Source organism: Taeniopygia guttata, chromosome 1A, assembly GCF_048771995.1.
Source record: "Taeniopygia guttata chromosome 1A, bTaeGut7.mat, whole genome shotgun sequence".
Classification (NCBI taxonomy): Eukaryota; Metazoa; Chordata; class Aves; order Passeriformes; family Estrildidae; genus Taeniopygia; species Taeniopygia guttata.
In genome coordinates, this window is record NC_133025.1 from 41,926,021 (window position 1) to 41,948,836 (window position 22,816).

General features: G+C 40.8%; 1 protein-coding gene and 1 long non-coding RNA gene across 18 annotated transcripts in view; one reads left to right on the forward strand and one right to left on the reverse strand.

Annotated features, from left to right (window-relative positions):
- Window positions 1–22,816, reverse strand: part of ATP2B1 (ATPase plasma membrane Ca2+ transporting 1) — a 95,852-nt gene that overhangs the window by 55,725 nt on the left and 17,311 nt on the right. For 3 of the 17 annotated variants that reach the window (XM_030261040.4, XM_072923199.1, XM_072923194.1), the window contains exon 1: window positions 2,854–2,994. The exons of 1 other annotated variant lie outside the window; for it this stretch is intronic. The gene's annotated coding sequence lies outside the window, so the exon portion shown is untranslated. Of the gene's footprint in view, window positions 1–2,065; window positions 2,309–2,468; window positions 2,488–2,659; window positions 2,800–2,853; window positions 2,995–3,188; window positions 3,398–3,421; window positions 3,563–4,807; window positions 4,828–22,816 lie in introns of those variants that run through there. 13 more of the 17 variants (XM_072923184.1, XM_072923195.1, XM_030261046.4 and 10 more) reach the window with 10 other exon arrangements.
- On the forward strand, window positions 2,158–4,988 carry LOC140682191 (uncharacterized). The gene is made up of 2 exons (XR_012053469.1): window positions 2,158–2,289; window positions 4,831–4,988. It is a non-coding gene; the product is annotated as an uncharacterized lncRNA (long non-coding RNA).

Genomic DNA, 22,816 nt, shown 5'->3' on the forward strand with positions numbered 1-22,816 from the left:
TTCCAAAGCATGTGTTTTTGAGGTGACTTTAGCAGATTCAGCCTATGTCTCTTCCTTCTTAGTGTAATATCATGATTACCTCCCACTTATCACATTCTTCTTTCCAAATAAATTCAAACAGATAAAAATAAAGATAATAGAAGTAATTACTAGACCTTTGTGCCTTTGCTACAGGACACTTTCAAGTCTCTGAATTTCCTTTGAAGCTTTCTACAAAACAATTTAGATGTTTGCAATTTTAACAGCTGACAGAAGTTCTCTATATTTTGTGGTCCACAAAAGAGTGACTTTCTAAAAGAGACTCTTCCTTTAGACTACAGTGGATTTCAATTTGCAGGATTACCCCCAGATTATTAGCCGAATATACGTTACATGAATGGGGATCCTTTCCTTGTACCATTATCTGTATGTAATGCAACTTTGTGTAAGAAACCAGTACAGTTTACTCAGTGTTAATGTGACAGAAGTCTTGTTTTCTGCTTTAAATTCCTGAAACCATTTGCTTCATAGGCAAAAGTAACAGTATGTGTGCTTACAAATAGTACATCCACAATTCCCTTTAAAATTAGTTTTGACTTGCATAATTTGAATGATCCACATGGCTTTCCATGCGTTTTTTCTTTGAGTGGATAGAAGTAATAATGTTGCGATTTAGCACTGACATGGTAACATTGATTGGGAAAACCTTCAAGTATCTGTACACAAGACAGGATTCACATTTCCTTCAGCTAACTCAGCCTGGGTCAGTTACCATAATCATCAGTAGGAGCAGCAATAAACCGAACCACACAATGATGCTCTTCCAGACCGAAAATTTCACATTGAAGTGTATGAGTTTTTTTCCTCACTGAATTCAGTGACCACTTTTTCCACTGACACCAAGAGTTTCCATTCATTATGCCATAAGTATTAAAGCCCTAGTACATTGGAAGCTATTCCTGCCAGAAGAGCCAATGGTTTAAAGATACACAAGTTTACTTCTATTGGAATTCACAATTTGTGGTGTTTGGAAGAAATCCTTGAAAAGTGCCAACAAACAGCTGAAAAAAAAAAAATGGCCCTGGCTATAGCTACAGCTACCACCTTCTGAACACACAGTATCATGAACCAAGGAATTGGCAAGTTATCTAACCAACATCTTTCCAAGTACCTAAACACATTATTTTAACCCAAATTCATTAGGACCCAGGAATGTTATAGGGATACAGCAGCTTTCCTACAGGCGGTAGTTTTGGTAGTTTTCCAAATGCACACTCACTTCATTCCCCAGGAAGTCAAGATTGCCAGCCACTAATGATGAAGATATTTCACAAGTACACTGGGCTTGGAACTTGACTTCTAAGAAGGGCCATGATTTAAATAATCACCTAGCCAGTCACCTCTCAAGCACAGTGAGACGAGATACCAGCAAGCATTTTCAGAATGTCGGTTTCAGACACAGCATAAGGTACTGTCACTAGTTCCTTCTGAACAGACTTTGCGAAGAAAGCCTCAGCAACTGAAGTTATAAATGTACGAATGCCATATATAACAAGGACTTAAGGGTTTCTGTAATGTGGATCTTAAAGTGACAAGAAAAAAAAAACCGAAATTTTGTTACTGTTCATGTCTCTCGTCATCAGCCCCTTTAAAAAGTCAAAGGTAAAAAAGAATTTGTGGAGTATGGATCGTGCACAGGACTACATAGCCGCCTATTACAGCTGAACTAATACACTGCCCCTCAGGCTGCGAACCCTGGGACAGACCCAACCACAGCTCTCCGTTCCTAAACGCTTCCCCGTGCTCAGGCTGAGCCCCTTCCTGCCCCTGGCGAACACGATTCGCACGGCCGCTCTAAAGGAAACACTCCCGGGGACAACAGACCGCTTTTCAAGAGACCTTCCTCTCGAAATCCTAAGTCCTTCTGACTTCAACCTCTAACGACTGACCGAGGGGCTCGGCAGGAAGCCAGGGCAGACGGCGGCGTGGACACCCACCCCACTCCTTCCCACTGCGAGCATTGCCTCCCGCGCTCGGCACCGGCCAGCCATCCCCGGCGGAGGTTCCAGCCCGCTCCCAAACTCACGTGGTGCAACAGCCAAAGGTTACACGCACCGCCGGGACGAGGATGACACCGCCGTTAGAGGCGCTTCCCACCGCCAAGCGGCCCCGCGCGGTGACAGGCTCACCCGCGGCCAAACGCCCGACCCGAAGTAGCGCCGCATCCCTTCCTCGTCCGCGCCGGTCGATGAGCAGCCCGGCTAGGCATCGATAAATCAAACCAGCCCGTCAGCTCCGACGGAAAGCTGGGTAAGATTCAGCCGTGGCCAAAAACACCGCCCTGGGGGCGCAGCGGGCGGGCGAGGCCGCGCGGCTGTCGGGCTCCCAGCCCCCGCGGGGCGGCGAAGTGCCCGGGATGTCGGTGTCGTGCTGCCGCAGCGGGCTAATCCCGGCTACTTAACCCGGCGGGCGGCGGGGCTGAGCACCACCTTAATCCACGACGTGAGCGCGCCCGCCCGCCAGGAGCTTGCAGGGCCGTGGCGTGCCAGCCGTGTCCAGCCGCGGGGTTCCCGACGGTGTGGCGGTGCGCTCCCGCGGCGGCTCAGCCCCGCATCCGCTGCCCTCAAGGTCACGCCGTGCCCCGGCTGCAGGGTGGCGGCCAGGTGCACGCTCCGGTTACCTGCGGGGAGAACCGGCGAAAGCCCAGGAGCCCGGCATCAAACCCCTCCGGCTGCGCCGCCCCACCGAGCGAGCCCGGCCACGGCTCGCAGCCCCGCGGCGGGAGCGGAGCAACGCTGCACCTGCCACCACGCTGTTGCCCGCCCCGGTCGGCTAGACGGGAGGAGAGCCGCCCCGAGCCGCCGCCGAGCTTACCTCTGCGCCGTGGGGCCAACACGGCCGCCGGTCGGGGGCCAGGACGAGGCGCCCGTAAACCTGACGCCGCCCGCTCGTTCGCTCGCCGAGCGCACAAGGTCCCCGCGCTCCCCGCCCTGCCCACGGCCGGCCGGCCCCGCCGCGCCGCCCCCGCCCTGCGGCCGCGCGAGGAGGGCGGGAGAGGGGGCGGGGGGGTGAAGCGGCGACCGAATTGGGGAGGGAAGGAGGGAGGGAGGGGGCACCGGCGCGGGGAGAGCCGGGGGAGGAGAAGGAAGGAGGGAGGGAGGGAAGGAAGGGGGGGGCACGGATCGTCCGCCCCGCCCCCGTCGCCTCACCGGCAGGAATCAGCGATTCGCCCTCCTCGCGGGCGCTCCCACCGTCGCCGCCGCCGCTCCCCGGGGCCCGCCCGCCTCCTTTCCCCCGCACGCACCGGGCAGCGCCGAGCGCGCCGCCGAGCCCCTGCGCCGCAGAGCAACCGCTACAGGAGCCGGGCGCCACCGGGCAGGGCGGGGCGGAGCGCAGCGATCCGCCCGCCTCCCGCCTCCGCCCGCCCGCCGCGGTCACTCACTCGCCCGCGCCCGTCGCCCCCTCCTCTCCCGGCGCCGCGGCCACCGGTCCTCGCCGCCTCCCTCGCCGCCTGCGGAGTGCGGGCCACGTGACGGGGCGCCTCTCTCGGCCGAGGAAGGGGGGGTCTCGACGTGCGGAGTCTTCAATGGGGGAGGCGGAGGCGGGGCCTCGGTAGGCACGGCGCCCGCGGAGGCGGAGCCCCGCGCCGCTGCCCGCCCGCCGCCGCCGCCGCCACTGGCGGGCGGCAGGCTGACGCGCTTGTTTCCATGACGTCGGCGGGCGGGGCCGCGGCGTTTGATGGAGCCCGGCGGGCTTCGGGGGTCGGTGACTTTGCCACGAGCGGCTCCCGCGGGGCGGGGCGGGGGCGGGGCGAGGCGAGGTGTCGCGTCGCGTCCCTCCGCCCGTGGGTCGCGGGCCGCCGCCAGCGGGGACGCGGGCTGCCGCGAAGGGGCGGAGATCCCCCGGCGGCGGGAGAGGCCGCGGTCCCACGAGGGAGGGGCGGCCACCGTCCGGACCGGGGCGCGTCTATTGCCCCGGTGGGCGGGGGCCGTGACTGGTGCCGGAGCCGTCCCGGGGGCGGGGGCGGTGCCGTCGGGGGAGGCGCCCTAAGGGACCGCCGGGCGCCCGGGGCGCGGTCCTCCCCTGCCCCAGGGGGCGCGGGGGCGCCGTGCGGTGCCGCGCCCGCCGAGGCAGGCGCGGTGTCGCCCCATGGCCTCCCCCTCCCGAGAGCAGCCGGTGGGAGCCGCGTTGGCGGCTCCTGAGCAGCGGGCGCGGGGAGCACGGTGGAGCCTGGGCGAGGTTCCGTTGTGTGTTCCGGGGCGCGCTGCAGCAGGAGGTCCCTGTTGCGTGGGGCCGCTGGCGGGTCCGGAGAGGCAGGAACCAGCGTGTCGCTCGCTGCCGACGGTGGGCATTAGGGAGCTCCGGATCCAGCCTCCCGCCAGGCGTGTCCGCCTCTCGGGGAACCCTGGCAGCTCCCTCAGGAGAACGGGGAACGTGTGGGGGCCGCAGGTGTTCAGCGCTTCTCGGTTTCCAGCCGAAGGAAGGCTCTTTGATTGGAGAAAGAAAAACAAATGGGGTTATCAAGGTTTGAGCCCGAGTGAGCTGTCCGGGGAGACGCTGGAAGGGAATAACAGGGCTGGGAATTACACTGGAAAAGAAAACCCTGATTTCAGTTCTCTTCCAGTGCAGTAGACCTCCCACCGCCCCCTCCCCCCAACGAAAAATACTCATCCATAAACTATGTCATTCTATAACCTATTTGTGTGGGGTTTTGAGCTGTGTTTTGACATCCTCCACTCTCCTCTGTTGGACATCTTGCTCGAGTGACTGGCCAGCTGCATCCCAGGCTGTTAGGTTCTTTGAGCCTGCCATAAATACCCTGATTTACCTTCGTTACCGTTCAAATCCTAGTGCTGCAAAGGAAATGAATGGAGAAGCTTATGCAGCTCTACAGTCGCAGATCCGAGATGATGCAGAGCCTAGAGGGTTAAAGCAACAGGATGAAGTCAGCATAAAGCAGCCCACAAGGACTGGCAAATAAATAAATCATTCGAACTACGCTATTATTATGGCTTGCCTGAGGTTCATTGTCTCTTTCTTTTTTACCTGAATGTCTGTTACATTTTTCTCCTTGCTCAAGAGAAGCAATCAAAAGGGACTGTGAGCAGTAAATGGCTCCTGCCCATTTTGAATGTTGCTAAAAATACAACCTTACCTCTCCATATCTAGAGGTCAATTGAAAAATCAAAATAATGAGGTAAGCAATCCTGCAGACTGCTTGGATTCCTCTGCTCTGTTCAGGAGATTTCTTGCATTTCTTCCCAGAAGGAGAATATAAAACTATCTGAACATATATGAAACAAATTCTCTTGCATTCTGTTCGCAGTTTAGCATCCTCCTCTGCACTTATGGCTGTAGCTCAGTGAGGCTTCCTTCCCCAGGCACTTGGAAATTGCATTTCTCAATACAGCTTTGTGAGACTGGCAGATGTGTTCTGCACATTTCTGTCATATCTCCTGGCTCTTGGGCAGATAAAATTAGCTTTGGTACAGCTAAGAAGGAGATTATGTGTTTAAAGCAATACAGTTTGGGTACATGTCTGTACCTGCTTCTGTTTGTCTTGAGGGAAGATAGGTAGGTTATGCTTCAGTACTTTTTCTATGAAATGGGAATAATGTCCTATTTTCTTCACAGGAAGGTAGCAAAGGTGGGACGGGTACATATCATCATCATCTTTTATGATAGAATTCTCTAAGTGGATACATTTTTCGAGGCACACAATAGTCACTTAATGTTCCTCTTCATTGATACACAGGGATAGCATAAAAACATGCAACACATTGACTGGAAATAAGGAGAAATTTCTTATATCTCCACAGAATCTTCTCCCTGAGGATTTAAAAATTTTCCAAATTAATCCTCAGTATCCAATATGCTTCATGATTTTTTTAAATTTTATTTTCTTTTTGTGAAAAAAAAAAAAAAGGTGCTCCTGCTGTTTCTAAAGATTAGGACATATAATTGACTAACAGAAAACATTCCCTATAATGTAGGTCACCAATACTATAAAGCAAGCAAAACCAAGATGCAGAAAGGAATATTTCTGGAAATCTTTCATTTCATTTTTGAAGAAACAGTACCATTTCAGGAAAATTCAGAGTGGTTTGCAGACCATTTGGAAAGGCCAGATTTGATGAATCAGTGCCAGTACTTCAGCTTATTCCATCCATTCCATGCTAACAACACAAGCATCAAACATTTTAATAGACACAGAAAATGTGTCATAACAAATATAAGTAGATTGCCTATATCTAATCTACTTACTATGAGACTTTTAACCTAAGGGTAAGAATTAGAGTATTTGGATCATTACAATATTCAGTCAAAAATTATTAAGGTGATCAGATCTAAATGCCCACCTCACCATCCTGTATTAACTAGGAGACTTTGGACAAAATATCATTATGGGCTTGATCTGAGAAGAGAGAAAACAGGCTTTTCATAGTTTGTGTATAGATCTTAACTTTATTGAAACTGTTTTCTTGACTATTTTGCTAATGCTGATCCTGTGGAAACTCAGTCAATTTATTAGATTGGATGGAAGTGGAGAGCACAGACAAATCATGAGAAATTAGGGGAATATTTGTGTGAGCAAGGAGATATGAGTGTCTTAAGCTTCCACGGGTTTTGCAGAACCAAATGTTTCTGTACATGTACACATCTCCCAGTTAGCATTCTTAGTTCAGTACTACTTTTGATGAACCTCTTCAGTCCACCAGGAGAAGGTTCCTGTTTTCCATGCTCCTGGCATGCCCTGAGCTCGTTCCTAACAGGCCGTGGAGGCTACATCTTGTGACTGTTTGAGGCACTCTAAAAGATCAATCTGTTGCCTAAAACACTAAACAGCCACCTAGATAGGAAAACAATAGACCACTCACTCATCCTTAGATGGCACAATGACCAAATTGCTCTATCATTCAACCATGCAGCCTAGCAATAACCTTGTGTAACAAAACAGTATTTCAATTTCATCCTGAAATCCTCCACCCCACCCTTAGGAAAGAGGCCTATCTGTAAACATTTGCATTTTTATCAGCTCAAAATTCTTCCTCTTGACTGTTCTGGGAACTCAGGATTGGTGCATAATGCTCTTCCTTTCGATAATGCATATGATAATTTCGAATAGTTGATTTTATTTTCTCTATTCAATTTGCTTCTCAGTAATTTTGGAGCATTTGGGTTTTGGTTTTGTTTTCATTAATTTATGCTTTATGTTTTGCTGTGATACTGCAGGATCAGAAGGGTGAAAGATTAAAAAAATAAACAAAGAATTGCAAGGAGTAACAGTTATTACACAAATCGGTTTTCATGTATATTGTATATTAAATATATCAGAAAAAGATACACTGGACTTAATATATTAGCTGTTTCTGTTTTACCTGTTCTTTTCAAGCACCTCTGCAGCTCAGCAGTCCCAAAGCTGATGAAAGAGTGGAAAGGACATCCTGAGCAAGGGCAGGATGTCTACATGCAAATTTAAAAACAAACAAACAAATATAAACCAACCCAAAACCCAACAAAACAACAAAGCATAAATCCTGGAATTGATGAAGAATTTGATCAGTTAAAGAAATTCAAGCAGGCATGAGAGAGAAGGGGGAAATAGAGCTGGGTAGGATAACATATCTATAAAGAGCAGGGAATAAAAAGAAACATTCATGAAGACTTTCATGATAAGACATAAATAATTAGAACCAAGATGGTGATGGTGATGACACAGTATGACCATGGCTGCCTCTCTGTGAATGGATGTATGCTATCACTCAGTAAATAACTACTAAAAATGCATCCAGTGAGCATCCAGCCACCTCCACAGAAATGTCTTTTTCTATGTAGTACTTCCCCAATTTGGAGTTGATACTTTCTCCCCCATGGCAAATCCATTCTTGAATTCATAAAGGATAGCCAAAGTTTCAAGCAAGGCTGTCCTTGCAGAAACTGGAAGCAGTTTTGTCCAGTTGGCTAGAAGGATTTGTTAAAAATAAGCTACTGTTTTCACTTCCCAGGAACTGCTTTTAGGCATCCCCTCACAATCCCTGTCCTTGGTATGGACAAACATTGCTCTTGCAGCTCACCTATCACCCCAAGACTCAGAATGATAGGAGTGTACATTGTACAAAAGTCTTTTTGGGGGCTTGTGGTATGTACAGTTCTGAATTGAAATAAAAATGTTAATTCATTAGGCTGATGATACTGTGGGTGGTTTTAGATATAATACTTTTTAAGCCTTCTAACTCATCTGATGAAGCTGTACCTTATCTTTAAGAGCCTCTTTTCAGCTGATGATAGTTTGTGAGGCTTCATTGATTTCACTCCTTTTTGTGACCTATTCCAGTTCATGCTGACTGAATATCTTGTTTGTAAATTGTAACAAAGGACTTAATTTTTTATCTCCTCTCCCCGAGATAAGAAGCAAAAGGAGTAACCAAACTATCTCTTTCTCATCAACATCACTGACCAGTCTGACTCACATTCCTGACTCACAAAAATTTGTCTTACAAAGAATAAATGTAGACCCTCCCTGATCTCATCAGTGCTGGGTTACTTCAGCAAACATTAGCATTTCTGCCCCTTGGCAATTTTTCAAGATGGGTTTGAAACATTTAAGGGTCATTAGAGGTAACAGTTCCCATTCTGCATTTCTTTCAGAAAAGATGCACTACCTTATTTGTACTACTTTAGTCAAGAATTAATAATTCAAATAATAAATAACTACCAGAACATAGACAAAAAATATTATTTGTTTACTTTGTTGATCACATACAGCTCTAAATCATCTTGTCTGGTTTCAAGATACTAAGGAAATCATCCCACCTACCTAAAATTGCTTTTGAAGAATATTACTAATGACCTACTTCACATTCATTTTTAATAGTTTAAACCTCTGGGCTCAGCTTGCAAGACTTATTCAGGAATAATCTTTTGCAGATTACAAATACAGATCTGAAGATTTTCAAGGTCAAAATTTGGAGATCTATGAAAAGGAGTAGATATAAAGTATCTAGTATGAAAGCTTCAAAACAAATAATTATCCATAGCAGTATAAATTATAGCAAATGTATTTTAAAAATGCTTATATTTGTGTATATATAAAATCAAGTATGCTTACAGTGTTTAAATGGGGACTATGGGCAGTCAAAAGAAGAAAGTCTTGCCTTGAGTGTTGTTTCTACTGTCAGGTAATAATAGAATCACATATATTAAGGTAATTAGAAACAACCTTTTAAAAATAATTCAAAATGTTGCTTTTCAACTCATAAAAATGAAGAAAATTAACTAAGTTTTTATAACACAAACTGTATTTCTATTATGTACCAGTAGAAAAGATCAATAGAGTTTTCCTCTAAGTTCCCTTTTGTCAATAGGATAATATGGCAGCCTTGTCTTGAGCTAGTGGAGCTTGAATATACCATGTTATGGGTACTTCTAGTAACAGTACTGCTGTGGGTTATCTTCAGGCTACAACATGTTAGGCAGAAGTAAAGGCAGTTTGTTTTAGAAGAGAAGTGGATTAAAAGATAGAAAAATATTTTGTTCATGACATGCTGGATTCAGTGAGAGCTGCACATGCTTAGTTATTACTAAAGCTGATGTCTATTTTAGTAAAAATATCTTGGATTACTAAAAGATATTTTAAAATACTATGACATGTAAAAGGCTTTTCTATCTATTCAATATTAGATCTACAGTAATAGCTAAATTTTTTATTTATTGTGCTTCATTCAGCTTGATGTTAAAAACAACTGGGCCATTTCACTGTTCAACCACTTCTCTGTGTCTTTCATGTTCAAGCCCCCAAGCCCTGGCAGTGCCTTTTTTATGAAGTCTTCACTCAGAATGGTCCACCAGGACAGCAGAAAGAGCCCACAGCTGCTCTGTGAAAGTAGTTAGGAGTAATTGTATGAGATGTCCTTGACAGCATTAGTGGCCTTTAAAAATGTTGCAAGACCAGCTGGCCCTAGGAAGAAAATGACTGTGGGTCCATTAACAGATGTGGTTCATGGAGTTTCTTAAGAATACGAGTTGCAGGGTCAAAGTGCCAGAACTATCACAACCTGTTTTGAAAATGTCAAAAGCTTTGATCTTTGTAAATATTATATGTTTATCTGTCTCCCACCTTCATGTGGTTCTGATGAAGTTCATGATGCTCTGTCAAATTACAGGGAAATGTAAGCACTTGGAAAAGGCTCAAGAATACCTCTCAAAGATGTGGTATGTATAAATAAGTATAAAAACATACATATACATATAGAGATCTTGCTTTAGAAGGAAACTCTAATTTAAAAGATGTCAGGCTAAAACTCTATAACAGTATTATAATTAGCAAAAAAAAATTTAAATTTGTAAGACAACAGTAAAATGACCATAAATTCTGTCAGTATTAGAAAATCCACCTTGCTACCTAAGCCAAAATTGTTCCTTTCCTTATTGCTGTTTCTTTCCTCATGCATATATCCTTATCCATTTGAGTTTTGCTGTGAAGACAAACAAAAATAGCCATCTTAGAAAAAAAGTTAGGAGATCTGATGATTTTGGATGGGAACCATACAAAATGTTGCTGGGTTTTGTTTGTTTGTTTTTTGTATTATTTGCTTATTTATTTGTTTTACAAAAGGAACCAGAACTCTTATGGTAAACGATGGAAGTTAACCACAAGAAATGAAATCAGCAAGAGTAAATGAAGACCTCTGTAGCCAGAAAAAAGATAGTGTTGTACAGATAAGGTTTGTTTGGCTTTTTTCTCTTTTCCTCTGATCTGTTCCTCTTTTCTAAATTAGATTAAAAACTCCATGAAACATTAAATTGGCAGGCAAGTAAAGCTAAGATAAAGCGCCTCTCTTAAACCCATAATGCCAGGAAATTCAGAGATGTAGCTATTACAATACTCTTACGCCATACTGCAGTACTTTTAGAGTGTGGAGTTTCTCATTGTTGACTGAGATAGATAAAAATCACATAATTTTTTGTCTCCCCTCAAAAATTTTTGTTTTGAGGCTGAGGAGTAGAGTTTTTAAATAGATTACTACAGCATTTCTCTTTTCCCCTGTGATGTGTTCTGCACATTGGGATGTAATCTTATATTTTGGGGTTTATGGTTGACAAAAGTAAATACAGCTATGTGAGAAAAATCAATTATAAATCATATAAAAATAAATAAATAAAATTGATTAAATAAAAATCAACGAAAAATAATATGAATTGTGTACTTGTATTAGATCAGACTTTTTTCTTGTCATTCTTTTGCAAGCTCCAAGCAGAATAGGTATGTAGATTACTTGAACTTGTGCATGCCTTTGCAGGTTTAGGACATAAACTGCCTAAAGGAACTCACAAAATTATATTACTGTGTTGTGTCAGGGAGTTTCTCTATCTCTCAGTATAGACATTATCTTCCATATGCAATATTTAAAAGTAATTTCCAAAACTACAACCTGTCTTTTGAAAATTTAAAGGAGTGCACTCATATACCATCCTTAGGAGAAAAAGGAATGTTTGTTGGATTTTTTCTCTTAATATATTTCAACTTTATTGCAGGCCTGAAAAACATCAAAGGAGCATGGTGATCTGAAACCTCATGGTGTGTGTCATTTTCATCAGGGTTACAAGGATCAGCAAGTGTTTTTAAAAATAGAAATCACCAAGCAAGTCCAACTTATTTTGTTGTTCAGTTTCCCCACTTTTTACCTGTGGCTCACTGGGTGGAAAGGATGAAGAACTTTTCTGAGTGCTCACCTCTTTAATGAAGTGGTAGGAAGGAGGGAGGAAGAAAGAAAATTAAATAATGACGTGCTGGTTCCACACACCCTTACTCAGCTAGCACTTTGAATATGTTGACCTATTGGAGTATAAAGATTTGGAAAGACATTTATTAATTTTTAAGAGTAAGTGGAAATTAGAGAGGTAATGGATCTCAAGCAGCTCCTGAGTCATTGTATCTTAGATATTCATTAGTGGACTGGTGCAATACAGCCATCTCCTGTTTTTCAGGGCTGCTTTTAGAGGATCTTTATCAGTCTACAGGAATTAAAAACTAACTGAACAAAAAGTACAAATAATTAATCATATAAAATGCATTCACCTGTGTTCCAATTACTTTAGTTTGTATTTTGAGCGATCAGTGGAATAAGAGGTGCGACACATCCAAGTGTATCTAAATTATATATAAAAAATAATTTATTAGTGTTTAAGAAAAATATTTCATTTGTATACTATAATCTGTATGGTATGGTATGTTTCCACTTGGCTTTACTGGCACAAGTTTTGGGGTATTACTATTATGATGATGACGACAATTTGTTTTTAAACATGACTCATGAGGTTCCTTCTGCACGCTGGTTATATATTGCTTCTTCCTTTGTGATAGTGACTGACCATTTTCTACTTTTGGCTTACTTTTCTATTGTTATTTCTAAATTGTGTACATTCATCTGATGACTGGAGGATCTGTTTAATTAATCCAATAATTAAAGAATAGTTGTCATATTTGTTGTATATTAAATGTCTTAGGAGAAATAATTTTTAGTATTTTGTGCTTTCATTTTATTATTCTAGTGTTCTTATACTATGATATCTGTTATGCATGAATCAGATTACAAAGCAAAAAAAAAAAAAAAAAAAAAAAAAATATAATCAGGTGTCCCTGATGAAGGAGGAGCTTTATGTTGTCAAAGTGAAATGCATGAAGGAGCAAAAAGTGATATTTGTGAAAATTGTGGAAGACATATCAAAGTTTCATGAGAATTGAGATGAGCTTAAATAATGTTTATGTACATTGGTAAGCAAATATGCTTACCTTTTAGTGTGGTTAAAAAGGCAAGAGCCTTCTAATGGATTATCAGTGAAAGAGATTCTAAAAAAGCAAATTATCTAAATGCCACATAGTACCAATTTAGGTGGTAAATAAATAAAGCAATATTTGCCAGAATGAGCATGGCAGAGTAAAGCTTCTTACAGTCTAAATAAATGCTGTGAGAAAAATAATATTTTATTATTTTCTCCTCTGATCGTTGCTGTTCTTCATAGTTAATATTTACTCTAACCATGGGTTTAATATTGCTTTGACAAAGAGAAGATATAATGAAAGGAAATATGCATCAACCATTGATATCAGATTGTTCTCTAATTTACAAAATTCAAATGTCCTTAATAAAATTTACAATCCTAATTTTTAAAGATAAAATCTAATCTACAAAGTGATATTAGTTATTGTTTTTACATTTGTTTTTTATATTGTTGACTCATTAAATTTAATTTTACAAGTTAATAACAGTGTTGTATTTTTATTAATATAGTTGGATAAAATTGCTACTCCCTATTTAATGATAGTGTAACTTTGCAATTAAACTATTTGCTTTACCCACAAAAGGTTTCTGTGATACAGTCTTTTTTTTTTTTAGTCCACTGAATTGCTGCCAGTTTCTTGGTGAAACACTCTCTTATCACATTCTCTTATCCTTTTATTTAATGCCCACTTAAGTGTTCTCCTGAACTTTGGATGTTTGATGACAGGTTTGCAAGGTTCAAAACATTTGATTTGTTAGGCATCGCCCTTTGGAAATGGAAAACACATGAGAAAAAATAATGTCTCTGAAGACTTAAATAAAATATAAGTTGTCTCTAATAGCCTATATAAACATATGAGGGCTATGCCTCTGCAGGATAATGATGAGCGACTTTATGGGACAATAATTCAAGTTTCTGTTTTTGATGATGGATGGTTGTCTTCCTTTAATTGTACCTCTCTTATAGAATAAATTATGTGGTCTTTTACTACTCAGTGTTGTAATCTCTCTCTACTAACTTACATAGTCTTTCAAGTGTCCTGTCTGTAGTGCAATGTCTGCTTATCAGATCTGTAGTCAGTACCACTTGTATAATGGTTTGGAGTGCTGTGTCACATCAGCATCACAGCCTATCTGACAGAGACTACTGCATATTTCTGAGGTTTTTCAGAGACGCTGTCTCCTTGTATGTTGTCAGAGCTGCTTTGTCCATGAAAAACCTTTTTCTACCCTAGCAGCTTGAAAATCTTTAGAGTATTCCCTTTGGGAGAGGGGCCTTGTATAGTGGCAACATCCATCAGTTCCTTTTCAGAAAAAAACCCAACAAACCCCATTGTGTAGGTAACATTGCACTGAAGACCTTTCAGGGAATTCTTTACTAAAAATGATCTGCCAGATTGTTTATGTTATGGGGAAACAAATGCTAGGGAAAGAATAAGGCAAGAACTGACAAAGCATAAGGACCTAAATCTTGAAAGTAAATCCCTTGTATACCAGAGCTATATCGGGGTAGCAAACCACCCTTAGCTCTGTTTCACCCTTACCTCTCCTAAAACATTCTCTGTTAAAGTTGAGAAGGAAGACTTACCTATATGTCTATCTGACCATAACATTTGGTAATTTATAAATTCATTGCTATTTTACTTGTACCTGTTCATATTCGTAGTTCTTCAGTAGCCAAAAAGCAGCAAACAGAAAACATACACGTCAGCACAGTTTATCTACTCCAACTTGAAATGTTTGCTAATGGCTAGGATGGGCTCTTAGTTTTTCTGTCTTTTGCTTAGTTTTTACATCAAATGCTGCATATTACATCCAAATTTTGAAAATATAAGGCACTACTTTAGGCAAATTGCCTCTGTGGGTAATGCAGAAACATTTTTTATTTTCTAGGGCAATTAATTAGGCATCTACAATGTCACTCCCACACTCAAATTAATCTCCATATGTTCAGTTATCATGGGGGAAAGAAAAGAAAGAAGAAACTGAAATGAAAACTCATAGCTACAACTTGCAATGTATTTTTCAGACACCTAAATTTCTGCCAGCTTGCTGGGAAACCATAACCTCTTTATCACATGCTTAGCTAACAAGCACATATCATTATTTCTATACAAACAATGGATTTGTCACTTTTCGTCATATATTTAAAATAGAGGGGGAAAAAAGTGTCACTGATGAGATTTTTGTACTTTTATTCTATGCAGTTTAGGATAATTACTATTTACCTGTGAAATACTACGTTTTATTTAAATAGTGCGTCGCAAGTTATTTGACTAGTGGTATATTGTCTTTGATTCATTCAACTTCTTGTTTCATTTTCTTGCTAATTTGGAAAACAAAATCTATACTTGCTTGGTATTTTTTCTGAATTGCCAGAGTTCTAATAGGTCTTGTTGAGGACCCTTTTAGACTTTTTAAATTAAATGTCTTGTGTAATGGGTGGACTCAGGAGAAAAAAGAAATACGGAAAGGACACCTGAACTACTGAAACACTTTAACACACTTTAAGAACTTGCAACTAGTGAAATGTAGCAATTTCAACCTGTGCTTATGTATCCTTGACCTGAGACATTTGTTTTCTTTATGCAACATTCATGTGTTTTAAGGCATTAACAGTGTTGCCACCCTTGCCCACAGCATTTCAGTCACACTCAGTCTGGCTGATCAGTAGGTACAGGACAGGATTTAATGTTGCATGGGGTCAGCCTGGGCTGGAGTTACTTTTCCCCATGGCAGGTCCCCTGGTGGGGTGGTGCCTCTTGGTGCTGGAAAGGTGTTGATAACACACCGGTGTTTTGGCTACTGCTGAGTGGTGATGGCACAGCACCAAAGCTGTGTCTCCAACATTCTCCCCTCACCAGCAGGAAGAGAAGGGGCCAGTTCTTGGGAGGGGACACAGCCAGGACAGTTGAACTAAGGGATATTCCATAACATGTGGCATCTGCACAGCAATGAAAGCTAAGAAAAAGCAGATGGAGGCATTTATTATGAGGTATGGTCTTTTGGAAGAATCACTTTTACTTCCCAGAAAGTGACTGGACATCTCCTGTTGATGGGAAGTAGAGAAGAAATATTTTCTTTTCCCTCATTTCTATTTATGACCTTTACTTTTTCTTTATCAACCCTGAGATTAGCTCAGTTGTTTAGGGCATGGTGCTAATAACATTAAGGTTGTTGATTTGATCCCTGTATGGACCATTTACTTAAAGTTGGACTCAATTACCCTTTGGAGCCATTCCAACTCAGAATATTCTATGATAAATTGCCTTTTTCTGGCCTGTGAGGTTTTTTCTGCTTAATTTGTTTTGCTTTCACCCTGCCTTGCTGAGGAAAGGAAGTGATAGAGTGACTTGGTGGGCGCCTGTCATCCAGCTGGGATCAACCCACCACAACCAAAGAGGCGCAAATCTTGCCCAGCTAGCAAGTCACAAACTCAGACCTCCTTCTAGGCTGGTGCCCATGCATCATTAGGATGCTTACTGTACAGGTCTGGCTGTGCTAAGGAGTTTTCTTCTCCCAGTTTTTGGAAGGGACATGAAAAACAAATCCTACAGAGGCAGTTGAACCATGCTGCTACTATCATTCTTTTCTCTACAGCACTTCAGTGCACAGCAGGTACTTGAAACCCATAGTTTCAAGTACCGCATATGAATCCTATACGAACTTGTTGACCTGGAATTTATAGTTTCAGTAAACAGAACCACATTAAGGAGGAAAGAGTCCAAGGCTTTACATAAAAGTTCTGCTTGATATGCCTTATCTGTGACAGGAAAGTTCCATGACTTTCCCATCTTTCAGGTCTCATTTTCAATTTCTGCATTTCCTTAGGTCTTGTGATCTTATTTCTTATTTAGTGTGGTTTAATGTTTTCTTCAAGCTACTATCTGCTTTCTTGTATTTTTATTTCCAGCTGAGTCATTCATAAGGCATGGCAATAGACCACTGGGACAGAGAAGACTGTTTACTTGTAGCCACACCTGTGCTTTATTTTTTTTTTTCTTTACATTTGTAGAGATGGAAGAAGTATATTGAAATTTAACCAGTCTAAAAGTAACCCTTTCTCCTCCTTCTCTTTCTCACTTCTTTCTCCCTTCTTCTTCTCCTCCTGTCTTTCTCCTTTTTGTCCTAGCCTTTCTCCCTTCCTCTCTTTTCATTTTTCTTCTCTTCTTCCCTGTCTGTAGAACCACTAAGGAATGCAGTAAGGTTTCTGAACTGATTGTAACTATATAACTAGATGTTAACGGAATTGTTTTTCTGTGTAAGGGCAAATAAAAGAGACATTGAGTGAGAAAATTTCCATGGAAACAATATTTCAGTAGCAATGAAAAATATTTCTCACCACAATGTGCTAAAAATAACTTCACAAATAACTTCATAAAATTGGACTTTTTTATTGATAGCATGGCAGGAAAAGCCATAGTACTTTTTAGCTGGAGGATAATATGCCTCTTCTGAGTTCTACATCACTAATTCTTTAATAGGATAACTTTGCATTTCCCAACCTACTTTTTAAAGCCTATTCTGATGTTAGTTATTCCTATTCATCTAGATAGAAGGATTACACAGCAAAGTGGGCTACAATGTGTTCTTGGTTGCTTGCCACTTCCCAAATTCTGCATTGTGATTCTTTCATAGCAATCTCAAAATCAATTTTCCTGGGAAAGAGCAAGCAGCTTGTATCTGCACATTCTTCACTATTGCGAGGAAGCTATGTCTTCTTTTATCCTACTTACAATTTTTATGGAAGGTTGATTGACAGTTCCTCTACAAGGTACAATAGAGCAGTTAAATTGGATGAGCAGTCATTTGTGAGAATTCTCATTGTACCATATATTTTGCTTCTTCTATCATTGGGTTTATGAAATTCCCTTTGGGATCTCAGTTTTATGTTCGTACCTCCAATAGTCATGTATATCCTTAGTTTTTAGTTTCTTTTGCTTCTGCATTTAATTTTCAAGTACAAATATAACAGCATATATCTGTGATGATTTATGTCACTAATACTGCAAATTGTACACTATTGGGTTGCAGACTGAAAATCTCTTTTGTCCATCAAGGTCGTATGGTTGTACTTGTTTTCCTTTGGTGCTTCATTATTTCAGTGAAGTAAAATTTCAGTGGAATTATCTGTATGGTTGGTTTGTGTAGCTAACTGAAATCTTGTAGTTATAGAGGAATGAGTTAGTTTCTATGGCATAAAGTAGAACTGTAAAGACTACTTGGTCAACTGATTTGTGCAGCAGGGCTTTGTAATCATCTGGTGGGTCCTCTCTGACAAACAGTCTGAAAGGCTTAGAATAGAAAGAGCAAAAGTAAATACAAACACCTTTTCATTTTTTTTTGTCAGCTGATTTAAGCAGAAATTTTCTGCTAGAGCAGTTTAAAGGAAGAGGAAATGTTTCTGTCTTGTTGCTAACTGCTGGGTCTTCAGGAGTTTTGAGATGTATAGGCTTAGAATTCCTGTATGTAAGCTTGCTACTTATTTAGCAATCTTTGGCTATGTTTGTTTTCTCCTTTGAGCAGGTGAAATTGTGAGCTTGTAACAGTCATACAGAAAGGCAATTCCCCATAATTATTTTCTGGTATTTTTTTTTTTGTTTATTTGGTTTTTTTTTGTTTTGTTTTTTTTGTTGGTTTGGTTTGGTTTGGTTTGGTTTTTTGTTGTTGTTGTTGTTTTTTTGGTTTTTTTTTCCCCTGAGAAAAATGTATGTTTAAGCTTATGGTAGTCAGAACTGGATCTTATGTAGACATATCTGAGTTTTGACTCTTAGAGGAAAAGTTATAGTTGGTGTATGTTCTTATCTGGGAAAGTAGCACTTGGATTCCACTCAGATGGTGGAAGTCTCAAAATGGGAGTAACTAACGGCATCTCCTCAGTTACACAGAGTGTTCACAACTGGGCACTTGATTGGGTGCTATAGTGGAAAACAACACAGATTGTGCTCTGGTGGTATTTTCTCTGCCAAGGACCTGCTCCTCTGTGGTTATTTGTGAGTCACTCCCAAGAAGTAAGTTAATAGCTTAAGTGCATTAAGAAATGGCCTACAGAAAATTAGGAAAACTATCACAATTCAAATATGTAAATACTTAAGCACAAACAAAGCCTTTAGGAAGTTAGTGTTAATAGACCAAGACTACATAGTCTTCTCATATGATGGTAAAGCAAATTTTATGTTCTTTTGAACATGAAATTATGGTAAAAATAGTTTGAGATGTAAGATGGGACATGTAATAATGAAATAATAACTTTCTCATATTGATAAAAAAATTATTCTAAAGATCAATGTATTTCTCTTCAACATTTTGTCCACCTATGTAGTACCACTTACTTACTTTTAGATTAGAACAACTGAAAGTTGAATATCTGTGATGTATTTGTGTACTGGTGATAAAGAAAAGACCTAAAATTTCTATCCTGAAGAAGAAATTGAGACAGAACCCTGAAATGAAAATTTGACTGAAATAACAGATTGAAGGGTTAGTACATACTCTTATTTACAACTTTCAGATGGAATGAAGTGAACACAAAATCTGAGGTCATCGAAAAGAAAATTAAACCAGTTTTAAATGGAATTTTTAGGTTAGGTAAGGACAGCCTGAAACCTTGTTAGCCATACTGCACAGGCTTTCATGGCTGACAAAATAGATAGGGTCAGGACTCATCCATCTTGTCAGTCTGAAATGCCTTTAGTCTACTAATGGCCTTTTCTGGAAGAGTAAATTCTTTTTTAAAATAGTCTTAATATGCAGGGTGGTTTGATGCATATATGTTCTAATTAGGCATATATGCATTGATTAAATGACTCTAATTTCTCGGTGCTTTGAAGTTTTGTGGCAGTCTCATTGGTGATCATGCTCAAAAACACTTGCTTTGACTAGACTGTCTTCTCTGCACAGTGGGTAAAAAAATACCATGATCTTCAGCACTTGCAGTCAGAACTCCTTTTAAACAGATTTTGGAATGTCAGATTGAACATACCCTCCTGCCTCTGATTCAAAGCAGTCACCCATGTGAAAGGTTTTCATCTTCTATTTGTTTGTGCTCTTGGCTCCACTGGCAGGGTAGGTTTTGTGCAGTTGATTTAAGCTGACTGTCAATAAGCAGTTTGCTACTGTTAAAGATGTTGGTAGCAGCTTAAGCAGGACATGCAGACCATAACTTGGAAACTTTCAATTTAAGAAACCATTACATGACATTTACCTTATAGACATGTAGCATGACAGACTTGAAACAGGTTTGTAGTAATGAGCATCTTATGCAATAATTATCTTAACTAGATCACTTTCTTTGTGTTACTTGAGCCTAGATCCAGAAAGGAATATATTTATGTGTGTCTTTACTGACTGTTCATTTGACCCCTCTTGTGACCTCCAGCTAAGATCTAGTAGCCATTTACATTGCATCTAGTAGCTATTTAAAAACCATACTAACCATACTAAGGTTTACTCCAGCAGAGTCTTAATTCTGTAAGATGTGAATGTCCTCCCCAGGGGCTAACCTTGTTCCTGTGGAGTTTAGAAAGTGTATCAATCCTGAAGTGCTATTTATGGGCTGCAAAAGCAGGTACTTAATTCCAAAATATGGAAAGTAAAACTTGCCATTGCCTTGTCACCAGTGTTGCCTGCTCTTCCTAGCAGAATTCTGCAAGTGGGAGTAGGTCTGACCTGAATGTGCTCAGAGATACTGACAAACTCACGGGACTGAAAGGGTCACTGGAATACATAAACTAGAAATTGCCTTCCAAACCATCTAGCCCACTGCATGTATTCAGAGAATGCAACTGAAGAAAACCTGCTTTAAACCCCAACTGCAATGATGAATCTCCTTTTACTGCTAACCTGATGGTTAAACTTCTCGCCTGTTAGATAGGACACACAGCTCTGGTTTCCTTTTTTAGGAGATTTCAACCTTCTACTTCCTGGTGAAATATCAACCCCTGAGATATTTGGTATTTGGTTCTTGTAGCCTCTTCTGATGAAAAATAAGAAAGAAAAGTAATTCTGTGGAAACACAGTGTTCATCTAGGTAAGGCCACATCCAGGATGCCAGCAGCACTGATGGGTGCCTGAGCACATGTTGTGACTCTCATCCCAGGCTGATAAGGAGGGCTCTTTCTACTTGGGCTGCTTCATTTTTTCTATTCATTCATTCTTCTCACAAAGGATCTGAGAGTTTCTTTGTCCTGTGTTTCCCAGAAGCAGCTTTCTTCTGTTCTGTTCTTGCAATGACAAGAGGATTTTAATTTCTTTTTTAAGTATTATGGAATATTACTATTATTTGGGATAGGTTGGTTGTTTTCCTTGTGTTTATATAAATAAGCGACCAGTGTTTCATAGAAAGCCAAAATGAACCTGAGAAGGCAGTCCAATTCAAATGAAAGGTTTGCAGGCACTATTAACTCTCCTCCAATGTGGCAGCAGATGCTGCTTGAGGGATGTGGGTCAAATACTGCCAGAGATCTAGCTCTCCTCAGCACAAGGAAATGCTTCAGACTGGTCCCAGTGCTGCTGACAATTGTTTTGGTCCTCAGGTGCTGGCAGCATTTAGAGCCTTGGGGTAAACAAAGCTGCCAGAATTTTCAACACCTGTTATCTACTTAGAACAGACCTAATCAACACTGCTTAAAATGCTAAAGGGCTTCTGTGCTCTGTACTATAGCTCCCAGATTTAATGAGTAGACAAATCAGTCAAGATTTTGGGTTTTGACATGGTTTAGAGCCTTTGCAGCTAACAGAGTGTAGTAACACATCTAACTTCTCCTTAAGAGCTGGGATGATGGTAAGAACCATAGGGGGCTTGGAAGGAATGCAAGGGGTGTCATGTGGTGGGCCCTGAAGAAAACCTGATCATTATCTTTATCCAGGCAGGAGGCTACAATTTGAAAATTGACATTAGTCATCATCAATGATGTAACGCAAATCTTCTTTTATAGCAGAATGTTGCATCCACAATTATATGTATTTTTTCAGTTAAAAGTTAATAACAAACTGCTCTTCCTAACTTTAAGGTAGATAATGAACCAGACTGTATACATATAGTCTTGTGGATTTCAGTTGTATCAGAACACACTTGCACAGTTTTAACCCATAAATAACTCTATTAAAATCTTTGTATTCCTTGTGTCAAAGTCTTGGCTTCTGTGACATAAATCATATTTTGATCTGTAAATCCTCACACATGGTGCTTTGCACTGTTAACCACAGGTTTCTTTTCAATATGCGTTGTACTGCAAAGTAGAAAATATCTTTTTAAGAATCAGAGATTAAAAAAATGTGCTATAAAGCAGAACTGGAAAACTGCATAGTGCCTTCTATTGTGTCTTATATGACATAAAAATATTTTTTAATATGAAATAATAAGGACACAAACCTTAGTGAAAGCTCTTGGCTATTTTGGTAATACTTTGACTATCTGATTTGCTGTGTTTGCTTTAGTTTTTATCTTACTTTTACTGAATATTTATTATATTTTAATATTAATATATTAATCTATTTTAAGTTTTCATTTTCTTTATGTTATTTGTATATATTTCACACTATATTTTGTCATAACATTATCAGAGTGTAAACTTTAACGGCTTGATTGGAATTTTTTCTAGCTTGTTAAAAGAGATTCTTGGGGAAATTCTCATTTCAGTTCAACAGGCATTTCTCTTTCAAGTTTAGGATAACATTCCTAAAAATGGAGATTTAGTCTACACAGAAATTATTTGTCACTGACCTTTTGTATTGCTGCTCCGCCAAGTTCAAAGTACTGCAGAGTTGCCTTTTTTTCAAGTTTAATTTGTTGCTAAGTTCCCACCACCATGTATGGTGTCATTGTTTCACTTATTCTTTGTACTTTTTTTTTCTGACTAGATTTAGTGCAATGATTAAAAACAGAAAAGTTCTAAACATGTTTTGTGGGGTACTAAAGCAGCATTTAATTTCTGGCAACATATTGTAGGTATTATCTCAGCTGTGTTGCAAAAATACTTAATATGGGTAGGAGGAAGGAAGATGAGAAAGAGACAATCTTGGTCTCCCTTACATGGTTGTAGAAGACAGACAAG